Source organism: Nicotiana tabacum, chromosome 24 (assembly GCF_000715075.1).
Source record: "Nicotiana tabacum cultivar K326 chromosome 24, ASM71507v2, whole genome shotgun sequence".
Taxonomy (NCBI): domain Eukaryota; kingdom Viridiplantae; phylum Streptophyta; class Magnoliopsida; order Solanales; family Solanaceae; genus Nicotiana; species Nicotiana tabacum.
The window spans coordinates 89,068,505-89,090,403 of NC_134103.1; the positions used below are offsets into that span (position 1 = coordinate 89,068,505).

At 38.6% G+C, this 21,899-nt stretch overlaps 1 long non-coding RNA gene across 1 annotated transcript; it reads left to right on the top strand.

The window, feature by feature from the left end:
• The first annotated feature begins 19,649 nt into the window (after nt 1–19,649).
• Nucleotides 19,650–21,546, top strand: LOC107815002 (uncharacterized). Its single transcript, XR_012706705.1, has 2 exons — nt 19,650–20,637; nt 21,188–21,546. It is a non-coding gene; the product is annotated as an uncharacterized LOC107815002 (long non-coding RNA).
• The last annotated feature ends 353 nt before the right edge of the window (nt 21,547–21,899 follow it).

Here is a 21,899-nt window from a genome sequence, read left to right on the forward strand (position 1 = left end):
TTCAACACATAGAGAGCATATAACTAACAATAAATTATTCAACTATACAATTTCCACGGGACGGACCAAGTCACAATTCCCTCGGTGCACGCCCGTCACCTAGAATGTGCGTCACCTCCAAAATAATCACATGACACAAAATTCTGGGGTTTCATTCCCTCAGGACCAGATTTAAAACTGTTACTTACCTCAATGCGTGAAATTCTTTACTCTACTATGCCTTTGCCTCGCAAATCGACCTCTGAATGCCTCGAATCTAGTCACAAATAATTTGTTTTCGTCAATAAAATTTATTGGAATTAATTCTATAAGAAAATACTAATTTTCCATAAAAATTTGAATTTTAGCTCAAAAATTGCCCGTGGGGCCCACATCTCAAAACCCGACCTTCTTCACGCATTCGCGCATAACAAACTCACAGAGCTACGCGATCGCTTCCCGCTTTACGCGATCGCGAAGCACAAAATATCACTGCCTCAAATTAACCCTACGCGATTGCAGATATCCCCATGCGATCACGTAGAACAAAAACCTCTACTGACCAACTAAGCCTACGCGATCGCAGACACATTCATGCGATCGAGTAGAAGGAAAACAGAATTAGATATCAGAAAATTCCAGCAGCTATTCAAGTCCAAAATTTTGATCCGTTAACCATCCGAAACTCACCCGAGCCCCTCGGGACCTCAACTAAATATACCAACAAGTCCTAAAACGTCATACGAACATAGTCGAACCCTTAAATCACCTCAAACAACACTAAGACCATGAATTACACTCCAATTCAAGCCTAATGAACTTTGAAAATTTTAATTTCTACAAACAACTCCGGAACCTATCAAATCACGTCTAATTGACCTCAAATTTTTCACACAAGTCATAAATGACATAACAGAGGTATTCAAATTTTTAGAATTGGATTTTCGACCCCTATATGAAGTCCGGCTGTGCTGGTAGTGCCCCCGGTATATGAAGTCCATGTACTACCTGGTCTGGAGTATGGGCAACAAGGGTATGAGTACCTCCCCCGGCCTGACAAGTGGCAGGTACGGTCTGAGCCGAAACCACCTAAGCAAGACCAGTGCTAACTGTCAATATCTGGGCCAAAGTCTCCTGAAGGCATGGAATCTCAATAGGCACAGCTGGTGCCTGAGCTGGTCTTATCGGTTGAGTTATATTTTGAATCTGCTCCTGAGCTGGAGCAACTGGTGGTACTACAGGTGTTGCTCCAACCGCTGCACGAGCTATACCTCGACCTCTACCTTGCCCCCGGCCTCTACCACGGCCCCGGCCTCTCGCAGCCCTAACTGGTGGCTGGTGGCTGGCCATCTGATCCGGTAGTACGTTTCTCACCATCTGTGAGAGAATAGAATAACAGAAATTTAGTTTCCAGAATCAACAAATTCGCACGATAGAATACAAGATAAATACATACGTCTCCATACCGATCCGCAAGATTCTACTAAACCTACTCACGATTCGTGAGACCTATGCAACCTAGGCTCTTATACCAACTTGTCACGACCCAAAATCCTAACCTGTTGTGATGGCGCCTATCTCGATACTAGGCAAGCCAATAATCTCAATAAACCACAAATTCTCGTTAAGTTTGAATTTATAATATTTAAATACAATACAAAATCCCACAAATACTGATACGAACACTCCCAAAAACCTGGTGTCAGTGAGTACTTGAGCATCTAATATGGATACAAGTCAAAAGAAAACGGTCTATAATAGTCTAAGACCAAATACGATAAACAAAGAGATAGGGAATGAGAGACAAGGTCTGCGAAACACGACATCTACCTCTGATTCTCCGAAAAATTAACTGTGCGAGAGAATCAACACCCGCTATGTCCAGAAGCACCTGGATCTCCACACGAAGTGCAGGGTGTAATATGAGTACAACCAACTCAACAAGTAACAATAATAAATAAGGAATTGAAGATAGTGACGAGCTACATAGTTATAGTTCATTTTCAATAATTCCAATAGAAAACAGACATGCTTTTAGTAAAATCAATTTATACAGTTCGAGTTCATGTAATTCGGATATAAAAACTTTCAGAGAATTTCATAACAATGACAAATAGCAACTAAGTGCAACTACAAATTAAAAACAAGTACAGCCTCTCAGGGCAACAGTCGCTCCACTCGTGACAACAACTCAACCACTCGGCTCTCAGCCCGCAGTACTCACACTCAAAGGGTACCCGCACTCACTGGGGGTGTACAGACTCCGGAGGGGCTCCTACAGTCCAAGCGCCATAATCCGCACGGACAACTCACGTGTTGCACGGACAACTTACGTGCTATAATATCCTGCACGGACAACTCACTTGCCATAATATCCTTACCTCACCGACAAGCCATCGGCCTTACTCAGTCCTCAACCTCTCTAGTCTCTTAGGCTCTCGGAAATCACAAAGATCAGCCCAGACAAAGATAACATAGTGTATCAACAAATATCAAGAAAGACTGAGGTATGATACGCAAGAAAAATCATGATTGAGTACAAGACAGCAATTAGCAAATAATTCAACAAGTACGCGACCTCTGTGGGTCCCAATAGTACTATCACATAGCCTAAGCATGATTTCTAACATGATTTAGAGTCAAATTTCTTCAACACATAGAGAGTATATAACTAACAATAAATTATTCAACTATACAATTTCCACGGGACGGACCAAGTCACAATTCCCTCGGTACACGCCCACACGCCCGTCACCTAGCATGTGCGTCACCTCCAAAATAATCACATGATACAAAATTCCGGAGTTTTATTCCCTCAGGACCAGATTTAAAACTGTTACTTACCTCAATGCGTGAAATTCTTTACTCTGCTATGCCTTTACCTCGCAAATTGGCCTCCGAATGCCTCGAATCTAGTCACAAATAATTTATTTCCGTCAATAAAATTTATTGGAATTAATTCCATAAGAAAATACTAATTTTCCATAAAAATCCGAATTTTAGCTCAAAATTTGTCTGTGGGGTCCACATCTCGGAACCCAACAAAGGTTATAAAATATGAATGCCCATTCCTTGAAAAACTCCCGAAAATTGCCTCTTCCCGGGCTCCAATCCGTCAAAAATGGAAAATGGCTTAAACTCTCTGCCCAGTCATTTCCTCTATGCGATCACGAACATTCCCACGCGATCGCGAAGAACAATTTTCCAGTGTCCAGATTTAACTCTACACGATCGCGGACTTTCCCATGCGATCGCGATGCACAACATCACAGACCTACGCGATCGCGGACCTAACCACGAGATTGCGAAGTACAAACGTGTGATTTCCACTTCTGCCCCATTTCCTCTACGCGAACGCTGCCTTCTTCACGCGTTCGCGAATAACAAACTCACATAGCTACGCGATCGCGAAGCACAAAATATCACTGCCTCAAATCAACCCTACACGATCGCAGATATCCCCACGCGATCGCGTAGAACAAAAACCTCCACTGACCAACTAAGCCTACGCGATCGCAGACACATTCACGCGATCGCGTAGAAGGAAAATAGAATCAGATTAAAAAATTTCCAGCAGCTGTTCAAGTCCAAATATTTGATCCGTTAGCTATCCGAAACTCACCCGAGCCCCTCGGGACCTCAACCAAATATACCAACAAGTCCTAAAACGTCATACGAACTTAGTCGAACCCTCAAATCACCTCAAATAACACTAAAACCATGAATTACACCCCAATTCGAGCCTAATGAACTTTGAAATTTCTAATTTCTACAAACGACTCCGGAACCAATAAAATCACGTCTTATTGACCTCAAATTTTGCACAAAAGTCATAAATGACATAACAAAGGTATTCAAATTTTCAGAATTAGATTTTCGACCCCCAGGTCAAACTTCCCAAAAATTCAACTTTCGACATTTCAAGCCTAATTCTACTACGGACCTCTAAATTTTTTTCGAACACGCTCCTAAGTCCAAAATCACCATACAGAGCCATTGGAATCATTAAAATTCAAATCCGAGGACGTTTACACATAAATCCACATACAGTGGAATTTGGGGGAACGAGGTTATAATACATTGTAAGGCATAAATTGAGCAGTAAATGGGGGAACTGGGGTTATAATATTCAAAACGATCGTCCGGGTCGTTACACCGATCCCACCATATAAATATCAATCCTCCCTTATTTCACCAGTTGCGGCGTACAGACTGATCCATAAATAAAATCAGTAAATGTAAGCAATTCAACAACTTAATTCACAAGAATCTCTACCATTAAAGAATATGAAAACAAGCCATAATGGGACCTCGTACCAAATCAAGGAATGCTACAACTAAGACAAACCAACAAGACAAGTCAATTATATGACAGTTCAAGTGTACAAATAAGAAAAGGCAAGTAGCAATTAATCATGGAAGCATAGAAGAAACGTATATTTTAATATGAGAGAAACAAGTGACAAGTAGCGAGTTAAGGCATAGGAAGCAATTAGAGCATGTACCAGTTAAGACATGGAATGAAATAGTTAATGAAATACGGGAAAGCATGGAAACAAGTATCTTGACGGCGTATATACACCCGTCACCTCGCATATACGCCGCTATACATAGCACATAGCTCAAGGATTCCTAATTCCCTCAAATAAAGGTTAGACCCAACACTTACCTTGCTCCGCAAGAAAATCAAAGCTCAACTGGGGAATTTCCTCTAAAATCCGCCTCCAAACTAATCAGATCTTACCAAAATCAACTCAGTAACATCAAACAATGCTAGGGAAATCAATTACAATACATAAAGTTAAGGTCTTTATACTTTTACCAAAAGTCAACAAAAGTTAACCCGGGGCCGCTTGGTCAAAACCAGAGATTAAGACCAAAACCAGATTACCCATTCACCCCGAGCCTAGTTTTGTAATTAGTTTCGAAATCCGACCTCAATTCGAGGTCTAAATCCCAAATTGACAAAAATTTCTAATTCTACCCAAATCCTTAATTTCTACCATGAAAATCCTAGATTTGATGTTGAAATTATGAAATGCAATGGGCAATTGAAAATAATATAGATTAAAGTCATTTACCAATGAATTTAGGAAGAAACTCTCTTGGAAAAATCGCCTCTAGGGTGTTTAGGGTTGAGAGTCTGTGAGAAATGAGCTAAATCCAATTTCCCCCTCTTTTACCGAGCTATGAATTACGCAATTGCGAACATCGTAAATGCGAGAAAGAGGTCGCATATGCGAACCCTTCTCCGAAGGCCAGTCATCACAAAAATGACGTTTCGGTCGCAAATGCGAACCCATTTCCTCGCAAATTTGGACCGTCCCTTCGCATATGCGAAGGTTGCCCAGGAACACGCTGAGTAGCAAATGCGACTCTGTCTTCGCTAAAGCGGCAGTAGCAAGTTCGCAAATGCGAACATTCACCTCGCAAATGCGATATTTCCCAATGAGCCTATGCTCGCAAATTCGTAGCCTTGTTCACGAAAGTGAGGCTCGCAAATGCGAGACCTTTAGTAGAGCACCAGTAACAGTAGAGGCATCAACTATTCTACTAAGTCCCAAATCACTCGTAGCCTATCCGAAACTCACCCGAGCCCCTCGGTGTGATGACCAAAAATGTCATCTTAAAATTTAATAATTAATTCTATATTCTAAGACATCGAAAAGTACTATTTATCATTACTCGACTTGCGTGCGCAGTCCGTAAAAAATTTTCGGAAAGTGTTTATGCGAAAAATAAATTAAAATATGAATTAGAGCTTTAAAACTCAACTGAGTTGACCTTGGTCAATATATTTAGTAAACGTACCCAGTTCAATATTTTGACAGTTTCGGTAGGTCCGTACCGTGATTTGGGACTTGGGCGTATGTCCGGAATCAAATTTCGAGGTCTCTAGCCGGAGATATGGAATTTTGAAGAAAAATATAAAAGTTTAAATTCAAATAGTGACCGGATGTCAAATTATGTGCAAACGACCCCGGAATAGAATTTTGATGATTCCAACAGCTTCGTATGGTGATTTTGGAGTTAGGAGCGTGATCGGAATTTTATTTGGAAGTCCATAGTGAAATTAGGCTTGAAATGGCTAAAATAGAAATTTAAGTTTGGAAGTTTGACCGGGGAGTTGACTTTTTGATATCGGGGTCGGAATTCAGTTCTAAAAATTTTAACAGCTCCATTATGTCATTTATGAATTGTGTAGAAAATTTGAGGTCAATCGAACTTGATTTGATAGATTTTGACATCGAATGTAGAAGTTGGAAATTCTTAAGATTTATTGGGCTAGAATCTATGTGTGATTCGTGTTTTTAGTGTTGTTGGATGTGATTTGAAGACTATGTTCGTATGATGATTTAGGACTTGTTTGTATTTTCGAACGGGGTCCCGAGTACCCCGAGTGCGATCCGGATCGAAATCGGATCAATTTTTGGACTTAGGCAAATTTTAAAATTTGCAGCTTCTGGTGTCATCACACCTGTGGAGGGACTGACCGCAGGTGCGGACTCGCACAAGCGAGCTGTGGCTCACAGAAGCAGACGAAGGGCTGCCCAGTTGGAGCCGCAGATGCGGCTCATGTTGCGCAGAAGCGAGAGGAAAGGAGCAGGTGCGGGCAGGTCCGCAGGTGCGATGGAATTTTATGCACCTGCGAAGGCGCAGATGCGGTCCAAAGCTCGCAGAAGCGAAGGCAGCTGGGCTGAGCAATTTTCGCAGATGCGGTATTTCACTGCAGATGCGGGACTGCAGGTGCGAGAATTTTGTCCGCAGGTGCGAAAGCACTGACTAGATTACAAAAACAGAGTGGTTCCGATATTTTTGTCATTTGGACATTTTCAAGACGGTTTTGGGCGATTTTTCAGAGGGAATTTACGGGGAAACTTGAGGTAAGTCACATGCGATCATTGTTAGTCAATTATATTGGATTATTATTGAACATTTCGAATAGATTACATATTTTTTAGGTGACATTAGAGGATTTGGGCCTAGGGATTTCAAAAAGAGAATTTGAGATTTGGAGGTCAAGTTGATGTCAGATTTTTGTAAAAATGGTATGGTTGGACTCGTAGTTGAATGGGAGTTCATATTTTGTAAAAATGGTATGGTTTGAGTTAATTTTGGATTTTATTGAAAAATATAGTATTTTCTTATAGAATTGATTCTATAATTTTTGTTGACTGTATCGAATTAATTATGACTAGATACGAGTCGATCGGAATCGAAAAATTGAGGAAAAAGCATACTACTTGGTTAAATTGGAGCAAATCGAGGTAAGTGACTTTTCTAACCTTGTGTGGGGGAAATTTCCCCTAGAATTGATATTAATTTGATTATTGAAATATGTTGAAAGTCGTGTACACGAGGTGACGAGTGTGTGCACGTGCTAAATGTGAAAGATTATATTTTTAAATTGTGTAGATCATTGTTGTGCATTTATTAAATTATTTTATCTTGTTATATTCTTCATCATTGATCTGAGATATATACCTTAAATTTGTTTGACCTTTTTCTGCTAATTGTTATACCTGTTTAGTTGAAACTTGGTTTCTTTTATTCTGTGCATTATTTGAAGGGTGGTTTTCTTTAAATTAAACATTATTAATATGAAGTATTTCACATTTTAAATTTGATATTGAAGCAACGTATTAAAGATTTTGAAATATTATTTTCCTGAATTATTTATTCATGAATATTTTGTAAGATTTTTGTATTCATTGTGATGGAGCCGTGAGCTCTTTATTGTGGAAAAATATTATTGATGATTTATAATGGCATGAGCCGTGAGCTCTTTATTGTGAAAAATATTATTGTTGTTGAATTATTTTGGCAAGCTACATTATTTGAGCACTTGAGGTGCAAATTGTGATATATTATGATATTGATACGCATGCGGTGGTATAAGGTCTGGGTATTGAAACGTATGCGGTGAGATAAGGGTGGCTTGATACGCGTGGCTAGTAGGGGAAAACTACTAGAAGTCATGCGGTGTGATAAGGATGGCTAAAACGCGGGATGCTATTTCGGAAAAAATATTTTCTTTAAAATAAATTGTGAAGGCTCCCGCGGTGAGATAAGGAAATGAGATATTGTGAATTTATTTATGATTTGTGACTACGAGGCGGTACCTCGAGAGTGCCCTTGTTGATATTGATTTATGGCCGCAGTTGTCTTGATTATTTGTTGTGATTTTCTTAAAGTTGAAAGGAAATTCGATTTTGTTTCCACGAGATATTATTTGAAATTCTGTTTTGTTTTCACGAGATATTATTTTCCATTATTTTGCTTAATTAAATGGTGACACACTACTTGATTCATTTTCAATGTTATTTTATTTTTTTATATTGTTAAATATTTTACCATGCCATTATTATATTCCAATAGGGCCTCACCTGACCTCGTCACTACTCTATCGAGGTTAGGCTTGGCACTTACTGGATACCGCTGTGGTGTACTTATACTACGCTTCTGCACATCTTTTTGTGCAGATCCAGGTACATCTTACCAGTCTAGACGTCAGTGAGTTACCTGCGCACGGAGACTTCGAGGTATATCTGTCAGCGTCCGCAGACTCTGGAGTCCCCTTCTATCATTTTTATGTTGCTTCCTTATTTTTCTTTAGACCTTGATATATAGAGACATTGAGAATAAATTCTTAGAAGCTTGTCACTTATTTCTATCGGGTTTTGGGAGTTGAAATTATTTGAATTGTAGTTTATTTATTTCATATATTTATTATTATTCTGCAGTGATAGGCTTACCTAGTCTTAGAAACTAGGTTCCATCACGACATCCTACAGAGGGAATTTGGGGTCGTGAAAAGTTGGTATCAGAGCACTAGGTTCATTGGTGTTATGAGTCACAAGCAGGTTTAGTAGAGTCTTGCGGATCGGTTTGGAGACGTCTGTACTTATCTTCGAGAGGCTATGGAACTGTTAGGAAATATTCACTTCTTTGATTCCTTATCATGCGCCTTTGTTGATTTCAAAGTTCTAAACACTTGTCTTTCTATTCTCTCACAGATAGTGAGGACACGCACAACTGGATCTGATGATTAGACACTTGCGCCCCCTGTTGGAGCCGCAAGAGGCCGGGGACGGGGAAGAGGCCGAGTCAGAGGCCGAAGAAGACCACCTGGTGCAGCTAGAGCACCTGCACGAGTTGCTGCTCCAGAGCCACCAGTAGCTCCAGTTGGAGAGCAGGCACCTGAGACGCCTGTTACTACTCCTGCACTTCACGAGACTCTTGCCTAGGTTTTGAGCATGTTTGGCACTTTAGCTCAGGCAGGATTAATTCCACTTGCTCCTGCCACATCTCAGGCTGGGGGAAGAGCACAGACTCCCGCCGCCCGTACTCTAGAGCCACGTGCCCAAGTTGACCATGCCCCAGAGGTTATACCAGTGCAACCAGTTGTCCCAGTTTGGCCTGAGATTAGGACAACAGTTTCAGAGGGGGAGCAGCTCAGGCTCGAGAGGTATAAAAGGTACCACCCTCCCACTTTCAGCGGTTTAGCTTCAGAGGATGCTCAGGGTTTTCTAGAGGAATGTCACTGTATCCTTCTTACTATGGGTATTGTGGATTCCAGTGGGGTTTCTTTCACGGTATTCCAGCTTAGAGGAGCAACCTACTAGTGGTGGCGGGCATATGAGTTGGATAGTCCGGCTGAGGCACCTTCATTTACTTGGACTCAATCTTTCAGATATGTTCTTAAGGGAGTATGTTCCTCAGAGTCTTAGAGATGCATGGCACGTAGAGTTTGAGCAGCTGCGCCAGAGTTCTACGACCGTGTCAGAATATGTGGTCTGATTCAGTGATTTGGCTAGGCATGCACCAGCCTTAGTTGCTGCTGTTCGAGAGCGGGTTCACAGATTTATTGAGGGTCTCCACCCTAGTATCAGATACTGTATGGCCCGAGAGCTAGAGATGGATATCACATACCAACAGGTGGTGTTAATTGCTAGGAGATTGGAAGGTATGCGGACTCGGGAGAGGGAAGAGAGAGAAGCTAAGAGACCCCGAGATTCTGGCACATATAATAATTCTCGTGCCCCAGTTGCAGCCCGTCATGGTAGAGGTTATGTGAGCCGTCCTATTCATTCAACACTTCTAGCTTCCAGTGGTATTCTGGCTACACCCAGACCTCAAGTTCCATATTATGCACCGCATGTGTCTTCTGTACCTCCGGTATGGGGTGCTTTCAGCGGGCAGTCTAGTCGATCAGGCCCGAGCCAGTCCCAGTAGCCACGTACTCCGAGGGAATTTTTTGAGTGTAGTGACACTCATCATATCATGAGGGATTGCCCCAGACTTAGGAGGGGTGCACCTCCACAGATTTCTCAGGCCCCACCTATTCCACAGGGTCCTCAGGCTTCTCAGGCCATGATTACTGCACCAGTTGCCACTCCACCTGCACAGCCAGCTAGAGGTGGAGGTCGGGCAGGTAGAGGTCGCCCTAGAGGGGGAGGCCATGCCAGATATTATGCCCTTCATGCCATGACAGATACCGTTGCATCCGATTCTGTTATCACAGGTATTATTCCGGTCTGTCATAGAGATGCATCAGTCTTATTTGATCCAGGCTCCGCTTACTCTTATGTGTCATCTTATTTTACCCCGTATTTGGGCGTATCGTGTGATTCCTTGAGTTCTTCTTTTTATGTATCTACACCCATGGGTGAATATATTATTGTGGACCGTGTGTATCGGTCATGTGTAATTGTTATCAGTGGTTTTGAGACCAGAGCTGATTTATTATTGCTTAGTATGGTGGATTTCAATATTATTTTGGGCATGGACTGGTTGTCGCCCTATCACGCTATTCTTGATTATTACGCCAAGACGATGACGTTGGCTATGCCAGGTCTACCGCGGCTAGAGTGGATAGGTACCTCAGATCATGTTCCTAGCAGAGTTGTTTCATTTCTTAAAGCTCAACGAATGGTTGAGAAGGGGTGTGATGTGTATCTGGCCTATGTAAGAGATGTTAGTATTGATACTCCTACCGTGGAGTCAGTACCTATAGTAAGGGATTTTTCCGATGTATTTCCAGCTGATCTTCCGGGTATGCCACCCGACAAGGATATTGATTTTGGCATTGATTTGTTCCCGGGCACTCAGCCCATTTCTATTCCACCATACCGTATGGCCCCAGCAGAGTTGAAAGAATTAAAAGAACAGTTACAGGAATTGCTTGATAAGGGTTTCATTCGGCCTAGTATATCGCCTTGGGGGTGCTCCTGTCTTATTTGTGAAGAAGAAAGATGGTTCTTTGCGGATGTGTATTGATTACCGCCAGTTGAACAAGGTTACCTTGAAGAACATGTATCCATTGTCACTTATTGATGGTCTATTTGATTAGCTTCAGGGTGCTAGAGTATTCTCTAAGATCGACTTACGTTCAGGCTATCATCAATTGAAGATTCAGGAGCTAGATATCCCGAAGACTGCTTTCAGGACTTGGTATGATCATTACGAGTTCCTTATGATATCTTTTGGGCTGACCAATGCCCCAGCAGCATTTATGCACTTAATGAATAGTGTATTTCAGCCCTATCTTGATTCTTTCATCATTATGTTTATTGACGACATTCTGGTGTATTCTCGGAGTCGGGAAGATCATGAACAACACCTGAGGACTGTGCTTCAGATTTTAAGAGAAAAGAAGTTATATGTAAAATTCTCAAAGTGTGAATTCTGGCTTGATTCGGTGGGATTTTTGGGTCATATAGTTTCATGCGAGGGGATCAAGGTAGATTCGAAGAAGATTGAAGCAGTGCAGAATTGGTCCAAACCGTCCTCAGTTACGAAAATCTAGAGTTTTCTTGGTTTGGCAGGGTATTATCGCCGATTTGTAAAGGGTTTCTCTTCTATTGCTGCATCTATGACCAAATTAACCCAGAAGGGTGCTCCGTTCAGGTGGACCGAGGAATGTGAGGAGAGCTTTCAAAAGCTCAAGACAACTTTGACTACAACCCCCGTATTGGTATTACCTACAGGTACATGGTCTTATACTGTGTATTGTGATGCATCGCGTATTGGTCTCGACGCAGTGTTGATGCAAGATGGTAGGGTGATTGCCTACGCATCCAGACAGTTAAAGGTGCATGAGAATAATTATCTTGTACATGACCTGGAGTTAGCAACTATTGTTCATGCCTTAAAAATTTGGCGACATTATTTGTACGGTGTCCATTGTGAGGTCTACACCGATCACCGGAGTCTACAATATCTGTTTAAATAGAAGGATCATAATTTGCGGTAGCGGAGATGGTTGGAGTTTCTTAAGGATTATGATATCACCATTCTCTATCATCTTGGGAAGGCCAATGTAGTGGCCGATGCCTTGAGTAGTAAGGCGGAGAGTTTGGGCAGCTTAGCATATTTACCAGTAGTAGAGAGGCCTTTAGCCTTGGATGTTCAAGCCTTAGCCAACCAGTTTGTCAGGTTGGATGTTTCCCAGACGAGCCGAGTTTTGGCTTGTGTGGTTTATAAGTCTTCTCTTTATGATCGTATCAGGGAGCGTTAGTATGATGACCCTCATTTGCTTGTACTTAAGGATACAGTTCAGCACGGTGATGCCAAGCAAGTCACTATTGGAGATGACGGTGTACTACGGATACAGGGCAGGCTATGTGTACCCAATGTAGATGGCTTGTATGAGTTGATTCTCCAGGAGGCTCACAGTTCGTGGTACTCTATTCATCTGGGTGCTGCAAAGATGTATCAAGACTTGAGACAGCACTATTGATGGAGGCGGATGAAGAAAGACATAGTGGGAGTATGTATCTCGGTATCTAAATTGTCAACAGGTAAAATATGAGCATCAGTGATCGAGTGGATTACTTCAGAAGTTAGAGATTCCAGAATGGAAATGGGAGCGGATCACTATGGATTTCGTTGTTGGGCTCCCATGGACTCAGCGGAAGTTTGATGCAGTTTGGGTGATTGTGGATAGGCTGACCAAATCAGCTCATTTCATTCCTATGATTACTACTTACTCTTCAGAGCTGCTGGCTCAAGTATATATTCGTGATATTGTCAGACTTCACGGTATACCGGTATCTATCATCTCTGACCGGGGTACACAGTTTACCTCACGATTTTGGAGGGCAGTATAGTGTGAGTTGGGTACTCGAGTAGAGTTGAGTACATCATTTCACCCTCAGATGGACGAGCAGTCCGAACGCACTATTCAGATACTAGAGGATATGCTTCTTGTGTGTGTGATAGATTTTGGGGGTGCTTGGGATCAGTTCTTACCACTTGCGGAGTTTGCTTACAACAACAGTTACCAGTGAAGCTTTCAGATGGCTCCGTATGTGGCCTTGTATGGTAGGTGGTGCCGGTCTCCAGTGGGTTGGTTCGAATCGGGCGAGGCTAGACTATTGGGTACAGACTTGGTTCAGGATGCCTTGGAAAAGGTTAAGTTGATTCAGGATCGACTTCGTACAGCCCAATCTAGAGAGAAGAGTTGTGCGGATCGGAAGGCTCATGATGTTGCATTCATGGTTGGTGAGCGGGTATTGCTCCGGGTTTCGCCTATGAAGGGTGTGATGAGGTTCGGGAAGAAGGGCAAGTTGAGCCCTAGGTATATTGGGCCTTTTGAGATTCTTGAGAGAGTTGGAGAGGTGGCTTACAAACTTGCACTACCACCTAGTCTCTCTGCGGTTCATCCGATATTCCATGTTTCCATGCTTCGAAAATATCACGATGATCCGTCTCATGTGTTAGACTTCAGTTCGGTTCAGTTGGACAAGGATCTATCTTATGTTGAGGAACTAGTGGCTATTTTGGATAGGCAGGTTCAAAAGCTGAGGTCAAAGAACATTGCTTCCGTGAACGTTTAGTGGAGGGGTTATCCGGTCGAAGAGGCGACTTGGGAGACCGAGCATGATATGCGCAGCAGTTATCCACACTTATTCACCAGCTCAGGTATTTTTTCTAACTCCATTTGATGACGAACGTTTGTTTTAGAGGTGGAGAATGTGATGACCCAAAATGTTATCTTTAAATTAAATAATTAATTTTGTATTCTAAGACCTCGAAAAGCACTATTTATCATTACTCGACTTGCGTTCGCAGTCCGTAAAAAATTTTCGGAAAGGTTTTATGCGAAAAATGAATTAAAATATGAAACTTAGGTCAACTGAGTTGACCTTGATCAATATTTTTAGCAAACGGACTCGGATCAGTGTTTTGACAGTTTTGGTAGATCCGTATCGTGATTTGGAACTTAGGCGTATGCCCCGAATCAAATTCCGAGGTCCCTAGCCCGAGATATAGAATTTTGAAGAAAACAAATTAAAAGTTTAAATTCAAATAGTGACCGAATATCGAATTATGTGCAAACGACCCCGAAATAGAATTTTGATGATTCCAACAGCTCCGTATGGTGATTTTGGACTTAGGAGCGTGATCGAAATTTTATTTGGAAGTCCGTAGTGAAATTAGGCTTGAAATGACTAAAATAGGAATTTAAGTTTGGAAGTTTGACCAGGGAGTTGACTTTTTGATATCGGGGTCGAAATCCAGTTCTGAAAATTTTAACAGCTTCGTTATATTATTTATGACTTGTGTACAAAATTTGAGGTCAATCGGACTTGATTTGATAGGTTTCGATATCGAATGTAGAAGTTGGAAATTCTTAAGATTTATTAGGCTTGAATCTATGTGTGATTCGTGTTTTAATGTTGTTGGATGTGATTTGAAGACTCGACTAAGTTAGTATGATGATTTATGACTTGTTGGTATTTTCGGACGGGGCCCCAAGTACTTCAAGTGCGATCCGGATTGAAATCGGATCAATTTTTGGACTTAGGCAAACTTTGAAATTTGCAGCTTCTGGGGTCATTGCACCTGCGGAGGGACTGACCGCAGGTGCGGACTCGCACAAGCGAGCTGTGGCTTGCAGAAGCGGACGAAGGGCTGCCCAGTTGGAGCCGCAGATGCGGCTCTTGTTGCGCAGAAGCGAGAGGAAGGGCGCATGTGCGATGGAATTTTCCGCACCTGCGAAGGCGCATATGCGGTCCAAAGCTCGCAGAAGCGAAGGCAGCTAGGCTGAGCAATTTTCGCAGATGCGGTATTTCACCGCAGATGCGAGACCGAAGGTGCGAGAATTTTTTCCGTAGGTGCGAAAGCACTGACCAAATTACAAAAACAGAGGGGTTCCGATATTTTTGTCATTTGGATATTTTCAACACGATTTTGGGCGATGTTTCAGAGAGAATTCACGAGGAAACTTGAGGTAAGTCACATGTGATCATTGTTAGTTAATTATATTGGATTATCATTGAATATTTCGAATAGATTATATGTTTTTGAGGTGAAATTAGAGGATTTGGGCCTAGGGATTTCAAAATGAGAATTTGAGATTTGGAGGTCAAGTTGATGTCGGATTTTTGTAAAAATAGTATGGTTGGACTCATAGTTGAATGAGCGTTCATATTTCGTAACTTTCGCCGGATTCCGAGACGTGGTCCCCACAGACCATTTTTGAGTTAATTTCGAATTTTATTGAAAAACATAGTATTTTCTTATGGAATCGATTCTATAATTTTTGTTGACTGTATCATATTAATTATGACTAGATACGAGTCGATCGGAATCAAAAAATCGAGGAAAAAGCATACTACTTGGTTAAATTGGAGCAAGTCGAGGTAAGTGACTTGTCTAACCTTGTGTGGGAAAAATTTTCCCTAGAATTGATATTAATTTGATTATTGAAATATGTTGAAAGTCGTGTTCGCGAGGTGACGAGTGTGTACACGGGCTAAATGTGAAAGATTATATTTTTAAATTGTGTAGATCATTGTTGCGCATTTATTAAATTATTTTATCTTGTTATATTCTTCATCATTGATCTAAGATATATACCTTAAATTTGTTTGACCTTTTTCTGCTAATTGTTATACCTGTTTAGTTGAAACTTGGTTTCTTTTATTCTGTGCATTATTTGAAGGGTGATTTTCTTTAAATTAAATATTATTAATATGAAGTATTTGACATTTTAAATTTGATATTGAAGCAACGTATTAAAGATTATGAAATATTATTTTCCGAAATTATTTATTCTTGAATATTTTGTAAGATTTTTGTACTTATTGTAATAGAGCCGTGAGCTCTTTATTGTGGAAAAATTTTATTGATGATTTATTTTGGCATGAGCCGTGAGCTCTTTATTGTGAAAAAAATATTGTTGTTGAATTATTTTGACAAGTTACATGATTTTAGCACTTGAGGTGAAAATTGTGATATATTGTGATATTGATACGCACGCGGTGGTATAAGGTCTGGGTATTGAAACGCATGCGGTGAGATAAGGGTGGCTTGATACGCTTGGCTAGTAGGGGAAAACTACTAGAAGTCATGCGGTGTGATAAGGATGGCTAAAACACAGGATGCTATTTCGAAAAATATGTTTTCTTTCAAATAAATTGTGAAGGTTCCCGCGGTGAGATAAGGAAATGAGATATTGTGAATTTGTTTATGGTTTGGGACTACGAGGCGGTACTTCGAAAGTGCCCTTGTTAATATTGATTTATGGCCGCAGTTGCCTTGATTATTTGCTGTGATTTTCTTAAAGTTGAAAGGAAATTCGGTTTTATTTCCACGAGATATTATTTGAAATTCTGTTTTGTTTCCACGAGATATTATTTTCCATTATTTTGCTTAATTAAATGGTGACACACTACTTGATTCATTTTCAATGTTATTTTATTTTACTATATTGTTAAATATTTTACCATGCCATTATTATATTCCAGTAGGGCCTCACCTGACCTCATCACTACTCTACCGAGGTTAGGCTTGGCACTTACTGGATACTGCTGTGGTGTACTTATACTATGCTTCTGCACATCTTTTTGTGCAGATCCAAGTACATCTTACCAGTCTAGACGTCAGTGAGTTACCTGCGCACAGAGACTTCGAGGTATATCTGTCAGCGTCCGCAGACTCCGGAGTCCCCTTCTATCATTTTTACGTTGCTTCCTTATTTTTCTTTAGACCTTGATATATAGAGACATTGAGAATAAATTCTTAGAAACTTGTGACTTACTTTTACCGGGTTTTGGGAGTTGAAATTATTTGAATTGTAGTTTATTTATTTCATATATTTATTATTATTCCGCATTAATAGGCTTACCTAGTCTTAGAAACTAGGTGCCATCACGACATCCTACGGAGGAAATTTGGGGTCGTGACACTCGGGCTCCAAACTAAACATGCACACAAGTGTAATAGCATCCTACGAACTTGCTCGTGCGATCAAAACATCAGAATAACACCTAAAACCACGAATCAGACACCAAAATAAATGATGTTTTCAAAGAAACTTAAGAACTTTCAATTTTTCTACTGGATGTCTGAATTACGTCAAATCACTTCCGTCTTGCACCAAATTTTGCAGACAAGTTATAAATACTGAAACGAGCCTATACCATATTTCGGAACCAAAATCCGAACCCGATAGCAATAAAGTCAACCTACAGTCAAACTTAAAAATTATTTAAACCTTTAAATTGCTAGTTTTCAACAAATTACATTAATTCAAGCAAGGGGCTTCCGAACTAGGTTTCGGGCATACTCCTAAGTCTCAAATCACGATACGGACCCACCGGGACCGTCAAAACACTAATCCGGGTCCGTTTACATAAAACGTTGACCGTAGTCAACTTAAATGAATTTTAAGGCACAATTTCACATTTTCATAAATTTTTTCATAAAAACTTTTCGGAATGAGGACAAGGACTATGCATGCAAATCGAGGAAGACTAAACGGAGATTTTCGAGGTCTCGGAACACAGAAATAAAAAGTAAAATTGTAAATGACCTATCAGATTATCACACATTCTTTCTCCATATTTAATTTGATAACAGTTAATGCATGCACTTAATAATATTTTACTAGTATTTATATGGGATTGGGTCTTCAAGGTTGTTATATAGGAAGAAGCCTAACTTAGTGGATGAGGAAAAAACGAAGAATGTGGGTGTGTAGAAGACTGATATGCAAGCGCGGGAGAATTGAGATTTTGCAATAGGGTGCCATCGACTAGGGGCGGATCCAACGCTATGGCTTCAGGTCCATCTCAACCTAGTATTTTCAACGTGGAATTTTAATTTATATATAAAAATTTAATAAAACTATAATAAATAATAAATATGAACCTATAACTTTATAAATATAATGAGTTAAATGTTAAAATCTTAAAAATTGAACCCATAAAATTTAAATGCTAAATTTACATCTGCCACCAACTTGTATGTGTAGTGTTTATTTAGACGTACTCATATTTTTAAAGCTAATATACCACTATGCAGGATACCTAGTAGATAACTTTATTAATAAAAATCAAATTGTCTCTTACATTAAAAAAACATGACAAAAATTTAAAAAATATTTTGGTCAAGTTTCTAAAATTTGCTTATCTTTAAAATTGCTTCTTTCAAAAGTGCTTTTTAATAAGTACTTTGAGAGAAAAATAGTTGTTTGTATTGGTTAATCAATTAGAAAAATATTTTTGAGTTGTAATTTGGGTTTGGCCAACAATTTCAGAAAGTGATTTTCTGTATCAAATTACGAATAAAGATAAGAAAAAATTTACTTAATAGTTATATTATTTAAGTAAGTAAATAATTTTAATTTTTTATGAAAGATTATATTTAATTTTTTATTTTTATTTACGTAAAATATGAAAATATAATTTAAAAGAACTTATTTAAAGAAATTAAAATATCATTCAACAAATATAAAAAATTACTGCACTAATCACTCTATATCAGAATCTACCCTAAAAATAAGAAGAAATACTTTTACATGAGAGTTCCCAAAAATTGCGATTAGGATAACGTAAGTATTAGGTTAAAGTAGGTAGGGTTATTTGGTATATTTTTGTCATGTGAAAAATTACAAATAATTTTTGCTTCTACGGATACACTACATTTTTCAGCTTCTTAAAAACAAAGATTCTGTTTCTACTCAAAAGTACTTTTGTTTCTTCCTAGAAGCTTGACCAAACAACTCAACTTTTTAAAATAAATATTTTATTTAAAAAGAAAAAATACTTTTGACCTCCTAGAAACTTGACTAAACATACTAATATTAATTAATTGCTTCAATTTTCAATTTGGTACAATCTGGTGTGAAATTCGGAAAACAAATAATATTAAATTATATTTGCTATTAAGAAAAAAAAGTTGAACTAAAATCGAACAAAATCATCAATATATACCACTTGTTAAACTTATTAATTCTTTCTCATTTCTTTTCCTAGCTTGCAATAAAAAACCATCTTTGGTAATAGGAAATTCTCCAGTAACCAACAAGCACTAAGATTTTGGTTTGGAAATTTAATTATGTGTTAGCTAGACTTGATTATGAGATGGTATTTCGAGTACATGATATTAATTAAATGGATGCTTTTTTTGCTATACATTAAATGGATGTTGTTCAGTAATATTTCTCTTCAATCTGTGAATCATAAAAATAAATTTATTTGATTTAAAATAAACAACTGATGCTGACAAGTATAGACTCTGAATCACTTATCCAATCCTTTAAAGGCAAACCAGTTAAAATTGAATGGTCGTCATTTTGTTCTTGTCTGGCTGTTAGTTATTTTCTTATCCTCGTCTCCAATTCCTACCAATGTTAACTAACCCCTTTTGCACTTCAAATTAACAAACTTTTCACTTTCACTTTTTCGTTTCTTCATTTCTTTCTTTCCATTTTTCACATCTTTCTATCTCTCCAATCTGATTTATAAAAGAAGGGGAGAGAGGAAAGAAAATTAGTCAAATCATGACTCTATCAAAGGATAATGATGAACAACAAAAACATGTTATGGGGTACCCTTCAATATCTAAATACAATCAAAGTATTAAACACGGGTTCCCTTCACAATATGATAGTAATTACCAACAATACAATTATTTTTCTCAAGGGTATATTTTACCCATCCAAGGCTATCCTAACCCTAACCCTAACCCTAATTTATACGTATCTTCATCATCCAATTATCCGACTAATAAGTACATATCAATGGCGGCTTATAATCCAATGGAAGAACAAAACAATGGAAAATTATCATTTGGTCGTTTGATGGTTATTTTGATGCTAATTTTGGTAGTAGGAATGATCATGTTAAGCCTAGTAATTTGGCTACTTTTTGGAACTGAAGGACCTGTGTTTCATATATTAGCTTTAAGTGTTCCTAGTTTTAGGATTATTAACTCGTCAATAGTTGGTAATTGGCAAGTAAATTTCACAATGTGTAACATCAATGATCACTCAAAAATCAAAGTTTTTCATGGCAAGACTTCCATTTTTTACAAAACTAACCTTTTGGCTGTGACACCTTTTGATCCTGTAAATTTGGAGGCTAAAAGTACGATGAATATGTTGTTCAATTTAACCACATTACCTGAAGGAAATGTTTTGGATCAAGTGGCTATATCAGAAATTAGTAAAGATAAAAGTGATGGGGACATAGAATTTTCCTTGGAGATTTCTTTGAAGGCTGTTTTAGCTTCTGATTTAGAGTGGCAAAGCCATAAGATGATGGTTTATTGCAATAATTTGAAAGTTCAGTTTGGACCTGAAGATAAAGGAGAATTGGTAGCAGCTGACAAAATTAAATGTCTAATTGTTGGATAATTGATTTGGTAAGTGTTCTGCTGATATATTTCCCCATTGATTTTTCACCACCCTTTCCAACCCTTTGCTATATTATATTTTTCTTTGATCTACGTTATTAGTCTGTTTGGCCAAAATATCAAAATCTATTTATTTTGAAAAGTATTTTTTTGTTAGAATTGCTTTTTGAAAAAGTATTTTATGGAAGTAGCAGTTTGTTTCGCTAATGAATTTGAAAAATACTTTTGCCAATTTTAAAGCAGCAATTTGTGCTCAACCAAGTTTAGGGAAAATTATTTTTTTCAGCTTCTCAAAATTAGCTTCTGCTACTACTCAAAAATATTTATTTTTTTCCTAAAAGTTTAGCCAAATACCTCAACTCTTTGAAATAAGTACTTTAAAAAAAAAAAATTACACACTTTGATTTCACATAGGCTTGTCCAAACATGCTATATGTTTTCATTGAATTCCTGAATGCACCATAATAAGAATTCACAGCTTTAGTATTAGAAACTTCTTTTAGAATTATATCTAATACCTTTCCAATTCATGACATTTTCTTAACTAAATTATATGCAGTTGAATTACAAGAAGGGTACGAGGTTTATGAACAAATTCTAGGGATATCTTCTCGTCTGGCTGTGATTCTTGGCAAAGTGAACATTCTTTGGACCAAGTATTTGAGAACAGGAAAGAGGATTTTGGTAGGAATATTGGAGTAAAGCTGAGCTTTCAGTTTATTTTTCTTCTTTTTCTAATAAATCATGTTCCAAGTTTTTCATTAGATGGATTTAGATTTGGGCAATATATATGTAACTGTATTGCACCAATTGGGAGGCTGGTACTTTGGGCATCCAATAGGCCCCAGTTTAATACATTTTTGTATATATTGTTAATTTGTACAGTGCTTTTGAAATACGAAGTATATTGTTACTTTTCGATATTCTCTTACGATTTATTTTCTCCTTTTCTGTTGAAAGGTAAGTTTCACACTCGCCCAAAATATCTGTTTCGGAAGGATTAAGTTGGACCTATATACGTGGATGATACACTTTTGATCACTCAACTATTAGTACATTTTTATTCCAATACTTATGATATATAATTCATTAAGTACATTTTCCCTTGAATTAATCTAATTAAATGTGTGTTATTTATCCCATTACATGGAAAATTATTGTATTTTGGATTATTTTTAGAACTATAACAACGTCAAACATGAAGTAACAATATAAATTTAACATAACAAATGAGAAGAATTAACCCAAATAGCCGTTTACCTAATCACTTA